This window comes from Carcharhinus amblyrhynchos, unplaced genomic scaffold, assembly GCF_965287045.1.
Source record: "Carcharhinus amblyrhynchos unplaced genomic scaffold, sCarAmb.v2.hapA scaffold_48, whole genome shotgun sequence".
In the NCBI taxonomy this organism is placed as follows: Eukaryota; Metazoa; Chordata; class Chondrichthyes; order Carcharhiniformes; family Carcharhinidae; genus Carcharhinus; species Carcharhinus amblyrhynchos.
The window spans coordinates 2955161-2962500 of NW_027649789.1; the positions used below are offsets into that span (position 1 = coordinate 2955161).

General features: G+C 59.4%; 1 pseudogene; it reads left to right on the forward strand.

Moving 5' to 3' along the window:
* The first annotated feature begins 357 nt into the window (after positions 1-357).
* The window catches only part of LOC145337436 (haptoglobin-like), an 11083-nt pseudogene continuing 4100 nt past the window's right edge, over positions 358-7340 (forward strand).

Below are 7340 nucleotides of genomic sequence, written 5' to 3' on the forward strand. Positions count from 1 at the left end.
TAGAGGGAGCTTTACTCTTTATCAAACCCTGTGCTGTACCTGTCCTGGGAGTGTTTGCTGGGGGGACAGTGTGCAGGGAGATTTACTCTCTGTCTAACCCCGTGCTGTCCCTGTCCTGGGAGTGTTTGATGGGGGACAGTGTAGAGGGAGCTTTACTCTGTATCTAACCCGCTGCTGTACCTGTCCTGGGAGTGTTTGATGGGGGGGACAGTGTAGAGGGAGCTTTACTCTGTATATAACCCCGTGCTGTACCTGTCCTGGGAGTGTTTGATGGGACAGTGTTCCTTCTTCGCAAAGACATTGTTTATTTGGGAATAGATATTTTATGTGTTTTATTCCTGCAGGATTTTCCGGTTCCATTTGATGTTGCTCTGTTTGATTGGAGCATTATCACACCTCAATTCATGTGTGGGTGAGTGGCACTGTGGGAGGGTCAGTGCTGAGGGAGCGCCGCCCTGTGGGAGGGTCAGTGATGAGGGAGCGCCGTACTGTGGGAGGGTCAGTGCTGAGGGAGCGCCGCCCTGTGGGATGGTCAGAACTGAGGGAGCACCGCAGTGTGGGAGGGTCAGTGCCGAGGGAGGACCGCACTGTGGGAGGGTCGGTGCTGAGGGAGCACCGCACTGTGGGAGGGTCAGTGCTGAGGGAGTGCGGCACTGTGGGAGGGTCAGTGCTCAGGGTGCGCCGCACTGTTAGATGGTCAGTGCTGAGGGAGTGCCGCACTGTGGGAGGGTCAGTGCTGAGGGAGCGCTGCACTGTGGGAGGGTCAGTGCTGAGGGTGCGCCGCACTGTGGGAGGGTCAGTGCTGAGGGGTTGCCGCACTGTGGGAGGGTCAGTGCTGAGGGAGTGCGGCACTGTGGGAGGGTCAGTGCTGAGGGTGTGCCGCACTGTTAGAGGGTCAGTGCTGAGGGAGCGCCGCACTGTGGCAGTTTGTCTCCAGGATTTGGTCATACCTGGCACAGGTTCTCACAATGATTTATTTCAATCTTTTGTTTCAAACAGCTTTTCACATTCAGCCCAGGGGGCACCATGACGCTGAGTGTTTTTGCAATATTTATTGCTCTGGGCTCTGTGGAGATCCTGTTGTGCATCTGAATAAGGGTGGATTATATTCGATTGGCAGTGCTGAGGGAGCGCCACACTGTGGGAGGGTCAGTGCTGAGGGAGCGCCGCAATGTGGGAGGGTCAGTGCTGAGGGAGCACCGCACTGTGGGAAGGTCAGTGCTGAGGGATCGCCGCACTTTGGGAGGGTCAGTGCTGAGGGAGTGCCGCACTGTGGGAGGTTGGGTGCTCAGGGAGCGCCGCACTGCGGGATCGTCAGTGCTGAGGGCGCATCGCACTGCGGGAGGGTCAGTGCTAAGGGAACGCTGCACTGTGGGAGGGTCGGTGCTGACGGAGTGCCGCACTGTGGGAGGGTCAGTGCTGAGGGAGCGCCACACTGTGGGAGGGTCAGTGCTGAGGGAGCGCCGCACTGTGGGAGGGTCAGTGCTAAGAGAGCACTGCACTGTGGGGGGATCGGTGCTGAGGGAGCGCCACACTGTGGGAGGGTCATTGCTGAGGGAGTGCCGCACTGTGAGAGGGTTGGTGTTGAGGGAGCGCCGCACTGTGGGAATAACTTCCCAGGGAACGGTGGATTTTGGGAACTGGGTCTAACAGTGTTTTATTTCCATCTATTTTTTATCCAGCTGATGAAGCTGAGGATATCGCACACAAGGATGGTGAGTGTGTTTGTAATATTTCGTATTCTGGGCTCTCTAGAGACCTGGCTTTGCGGAATGAACCTGGACAAGTGTCGGATCTCTGTGTGGGGGAGCATTTTGGGAGTAGTGATAATAACTATGTGTCCTTCACACTCGCACTCGAGGGAACTGGGACCAAGCTATCTTGAAGCCATCAGGCAGGAAATTCGAGGCGGAAATTGTTGCACTGTGGGATGGTTGGTGCTGAGGGAGCGCCGCACTGTGGGAGGGTCGGTGCTGAGGGAGCACCGCACTGTGGGAGGGTCAGTGCTGAGGGAGCCCCGCATTGTGGGAGGGTCAGTGCTGAGGGAGCGCCGCACTGTGGGAGGATCAGTGCTGAGGGAGCTCCGCACTGTGGGAGGGTCAGTGCGGAGGGAGTGCCGCACTGTGGGAGGGTCAGTGCGGAGGGAGTGTCGCACTGTGGGAGGGTCAGTGCTGAGGGAGCGCCGCACTGTGGGAGGGTCAGTGCTGAGGGAGCGCCGCACTGTGGGAGGGTCAGTGCTGAGGGAGCACCGCACTGTGGGAGGGTCAGTGGCGAGGGAGCACCGCACTGTGGGAGGGTCAGTGCTGAGGGAGCACCGCACTGTGGGAGGGTCAGTGCTGAGGGAGCGCCGCACTGTGGGCGGGTCAGTGCTGAGGGAGTGCTGCACTGTGGGAGGGTCAGTGCTGAGGGAGCACAGCACTGTGGGAGGGTCAGTGCTGAGGGAGCACCGCGCTGTCGGAGGGTCAGTGCTGAGGGAGCACCACACTGTGGGAGGGTCAGTGCTGAGGGATGGCCGCACTGTGGGTGGGTCAGTGCTGAGGGGGCGCCGCACTGTGGGAGGGTCAGTGCCAAGGGAGCCACACACTGTGGGTGGGAGGTGAAGGACTAAATGCGTTACTGATCTGTGCCTCACTGCACCCCCTCTCCGTCTCTCTCTCTCTCTCTCTGTCTCTCCTCCTGTTTCAGTTCACTGCGGCGTTCCTGCGAATATTTCTCACGGACATTATGAATATCTGTCTCATCACGATGATGACACCTATCTTTCTGTGATCAAGTATGTTTGCGATGGCCCGGTCTACCACCTCGAGGATCCCGAGGAGGGTAGGTAACGCTGGTGTCCGGGGGCAGACCATCAAAGTGTAATCGATGAGAAAACGTGCCCCCAACCTCACCCCACCCACCAAAAAGAAAATCGTGCATCCCCTTCTGCTGACTATTGGGCTGAAATATTCTAGGGCAGCCTGTAACCTGACGTTGGTGGAATTTGGGGATACAGGTGTATTGCCAGCCAAATTCACCGGACACTCACTGAACGTTCGATGACACGCTGTTCTTATTCTTCTCTGAGTGAGCTGTGTCGATTGTGCTCCACCCACCGGCCTCCGGGTTATGGTTACAATGCGACCAAGATTGTGTTCGCAATGTTTACCGGGTTAACTGAGGAGATCGCGAGCGGGCCTGGGGTGGGGGGTGTGCCACCAGTGATAGTTTTTTATTCGAGAATGATGGGGAGAAATGCCAGCCGTCCTGATATCAAAGGATGGCCATGTCGGATAAGCAGCAAACCTGCGCGATAAGGAACGCTGTGAAGAGTTCCCCTGGTAAATTGGAGCGATTGTTCCCAGACCGAGAGAAGCACCTTCAGAGTCGGGTAAACTTCTGGTTCATTCTACCAAGGACACAGCCAGGAAGAGAATATTTCTAGCCCAGTGTGTTGGCTGAAACTGGGAGGGTTCGTGACCTTGCTAAGCTGGGAGATCCAGGAAAGAGTGATCATAATATTAGGCAATTTTGGAATGGGTTTGGGAGCAATTTGAGGAAATCCAAAATTAGCTGTTGCAAATCCCATACTCTGAGGCCCATCCCTCATTCACCCTGCACTCTCCCCGTCTCCCTCACTCCCCCCACCCTCTCCCCGTCTCCGTCGCTCCCCCAACCCTCTCCCCCTCTCCCTCGCTCCCCCCGCCCTCTCCCTGTCTCCCTCGCACCCTCCGCCCTCTCCCCATCTCCCTCGCACCCCCACCCTCTCCCCGTCTCCCTCACTCCCTCCACCTTCTTCCCCTCTCCCTCGCTCCCCCACCCTCTCCCTGTCTCCCTCGCTCCCCACAACCCTCTCCCCGTCTCCCTCGCTCCCCCCACCCTCTCCCCGTCTCCCTCGCTCCCCCTGCCCTCTCCGTCTCCCTCACTCCCTCCACCTTCTTCCCCTCTCCCTCGCTCCCCCACCTTCTCCCCGTCTCCCTCGCTCCCCACAACCCTCTCCCCGTCTCCCTCGCTCCCCCACCCTCTCCCCTTCTCCCTCTCTCCCCCGCCCTCTCCCTGTCGCCCTCGCTCCCCCCACCCTCTCCCCGTCTCCCTCGCTCCCCCCACCCTCTCCTTGTCTCCCTCGCTCCCCCGCCCTCTCCCTGTCTCCCTCGCTCCCCCTGCCCTCTCCCCGTCTCCCTCGCTCCCCCCGCCCTCTCCCCATCCCCCTCTCTCCCTCGCCCTCTCCCTGTCTCCCTCGCTCCCCTTGCCCTCTCCCTGTTTCCCTCGCTCCCCGTGCCCTCTCCCCGTCTCCCTCACTCCCTCGCCCTCTCCCTGTTTCCCTCGCTCCCCCCGCCCTCTCCCTGTCTCCCTCGCTCCCCCCGCCCTCTCCCCCTCTCCCTCACTCCACCCGCCCTCTCCCCGTCTCCCTCACTCCACCCGCCCTCTCCCCGTCTCCCTCACTCCACCCGCCCTCTCCCCGTCTCCCTCACTCCACCCGCCCTCTCCCCGTCTCCCTCGCTCCCCCCGCCCTCTCCCCGTCACCCTCACTCCCCTCCCCGTCACCCTCGCTCCCCTCGCCCTCTCCCCCTCTCCCTCACTCCACCCGCCCTCTCCCTCACTCCCCCCGCCCTCTCCCTGTCTCCCTCGCTCCCCCCGCCCTCTCCCTGTCTCCCTCGCTCCCCCCGCCCTCTCCCCGTCTCCCTCGCTCCCCTCGCCCTCTCCCCGTCTCCCTCGCCCTCTCCCCGTCTCCCTCGCTCCCCTTGCCCTCTCCCCCTCTCCCTCGCTCCCCTCGCCCTCTCCCCTTCTCCCTCACTCCCCCCGCCCTCTCCCCGTCTCCCTCGCTCCCCCCGCCCTCTCCCTGTCTCCCTCGCTCCCCCTGCCCTCTCCCTGTCTCCCTCGCTCCCCCAGCCCTCTCCCTGTCTCCCTCGCTCCCCCTGCCCTCTCCCTGTCTCCCTCGCTCCCCTTCCAGCCTCCGCCCCAGGGGGGGTAGGGGAGGGGGTTAGAATGATGAAATCGAGGTGGAGGGGGATATTTCAGAGTACCGGGGGAGGGTGTGTGACACTGCGATGGTTTGGGTAAATGTGGATCCGATTATCTGGGATTTGTTCTCAGCCTGTCTCTGTGTCTCTCTCTCTCTCTCTGTCTCTCCCTCTGGTCTCTAGCTGTCTACATTTGTACAGAACATAACAAGTGGAAGAACGCAAAACTGAAGTACGAATTGCCAGAATGTCACAAAGGTGAGAGAGAGATTAACCTCAGTAACACACAGTCTCCCTATCCCCTCGGTTACACCACACTCGGAGCACCGTGCACAGTTCCCATCTCCCTATCCCCTCGGTTACACCACACTCGGAGCACCGTGCACAGTTCCCGTCTCCCTATCCCCTCGGTTACACCGCACTCGGAGCACCGTGCACAGTTCCAGTCTCCCTATCACTTCGGTTAAACCCACACTCAGAGCACAGTTCACGTCTCCCTATCCCCTCGATTATACCACACTCGGAGCAAAGTTCCCGACTCCCTATCACTTCGGTTAGACCCACACTCGGAGCACAGTTCACGTCTCCCTATCCCCTCGATTATACCACACTCGGAGCAAAGTTCCCGACTCCCTATCACTTCGGTTAGACCCACACTCGGAGCACAGTTCACGTCTCCCTATCCCCTCGATTATACCACACTCGGAGCAAAGTTCCCGACTCCCTATCACTTCGGTTAGACCCACACTGGGAGCACAGTTCCCGTCTCCCTATCCCCTCGGTTAGACCCACACTCGGAGCACAGTTCACGTCTCCCTATCCCCTCGATTAGACCCACACTCGGGGCACAGTATCCGTCTCCCTATCCCCTCGATTAGACCACACTCAGAGCAAAGTTCCCGTCTCCCTATCCCCTCGGTTAGACCCACACTCGGAGCACAGTTCTCGTCTCCCTATCCCCTCGATTAGACAACACTCGGAGCACAGTTCCCGTCTCCCTATCCCCTCAGTTAGACCCACACTCGGAGCACAGTTCTCGTCTCCCTATCCCCTCGGTTAGACCCACACTCGGAGCACAGCTCCCGTCTCCCTATCCTCTCGATTAGACCCACACTCGGAGCACAGTTCCTGTCTCCCTATCCCCTCGGTTAGACCCACACTCGGAGCACAGTTCCCGTCTCCGTATTGCCTCAGTTAGACCCACACTCGGACACTCGGAGCACAGTTCCGGTCTCCCTATCCGCTCGGTGAGACCCACACTCGGAGCACAGTTCTGGTCTCCCTATCCCCTCAATTGTACCACACTCGGAGCACAGTTCCACTCTCCCTATCCCCTCGATTAGACCACACTCGGAGCACAGTTCCCCTCTCCTTATCTCCTCGGTTACACCACACTTGGAGGAAGGTTCTGGTCTCCCTATCCCCTCGATTAGACCCACACTCGGAGCACAGTTCCCCTCTCCCTATCCCCTCAGTTAGACCCACACACGGAGCACAGTTCCTGTTTCCCTATCTCCTCGGTGTGACCACATTCGGAGCACACTTCCTGTCTCCCTATCCCCTCGATTAGACCCCACTCGGAGCACAGTTCCCGTCTCCCTATCCCCTCGATTAGACCACACTCGGAGCACAGTTCCCGTCTCCCTATACCCTCGGTTAGACCACACTCGGAGCACAGTTCCCGTCTCCCTATACCCTCGGTTAGACCACACTCGGAGCACAGTTCCCCTCTCCCTATCTCCTCGGTTACACCACACTCGGAGGAAGGTTCCGGTCTCCCTATCCCCTCGATTAGACCCACACTCGGAGCACAGTTCCCCTCTCCCTATCCCCTCAGTTAGACCCACACTCGGAGGACAGTTCCCATCTCCCTATCCCCTCGATTAGACCACACTCGGAGCACAGTTCCAATCTCCCTAACCCCTCGGTTAGACCCACAGTCGGAGCACAGTTCCCATCTCCCTATCCCCTCGGTTAGACCACACTCGGAGCACAGTTCCCGTCTCCCTATCCCCTCGGTTAGAGCACACTCGGAGCATAGTTCCCGTCTCCATATTGCCCCAGTCAGACCCACACTCGGAGACTCAGAGCACAGTTCCCGTCTCCCTATCCCCTCGATTATACCACACTCGGAGCACAGTTCCCGTCTCCCTATCCCCTCGGTTAGACCACACTCGGAGCACAGTTCCTGTCTTCCTATCCACTCGATTAGACCACACTCGGAGCACAGTTCTGGTCAGCCTATCCGTTCAGTTAGACCCACACTCGGAGCACAGTTCCCATCTCCCTATCCCCTCGCTTTGACCACACTCGGAGCACAGTTCCGATCTCCCTATCCCCTCGATTAGACCCACACTCGGAACACAGTTCCGGTCTCCCTATTCCATCGATTCGACCAAA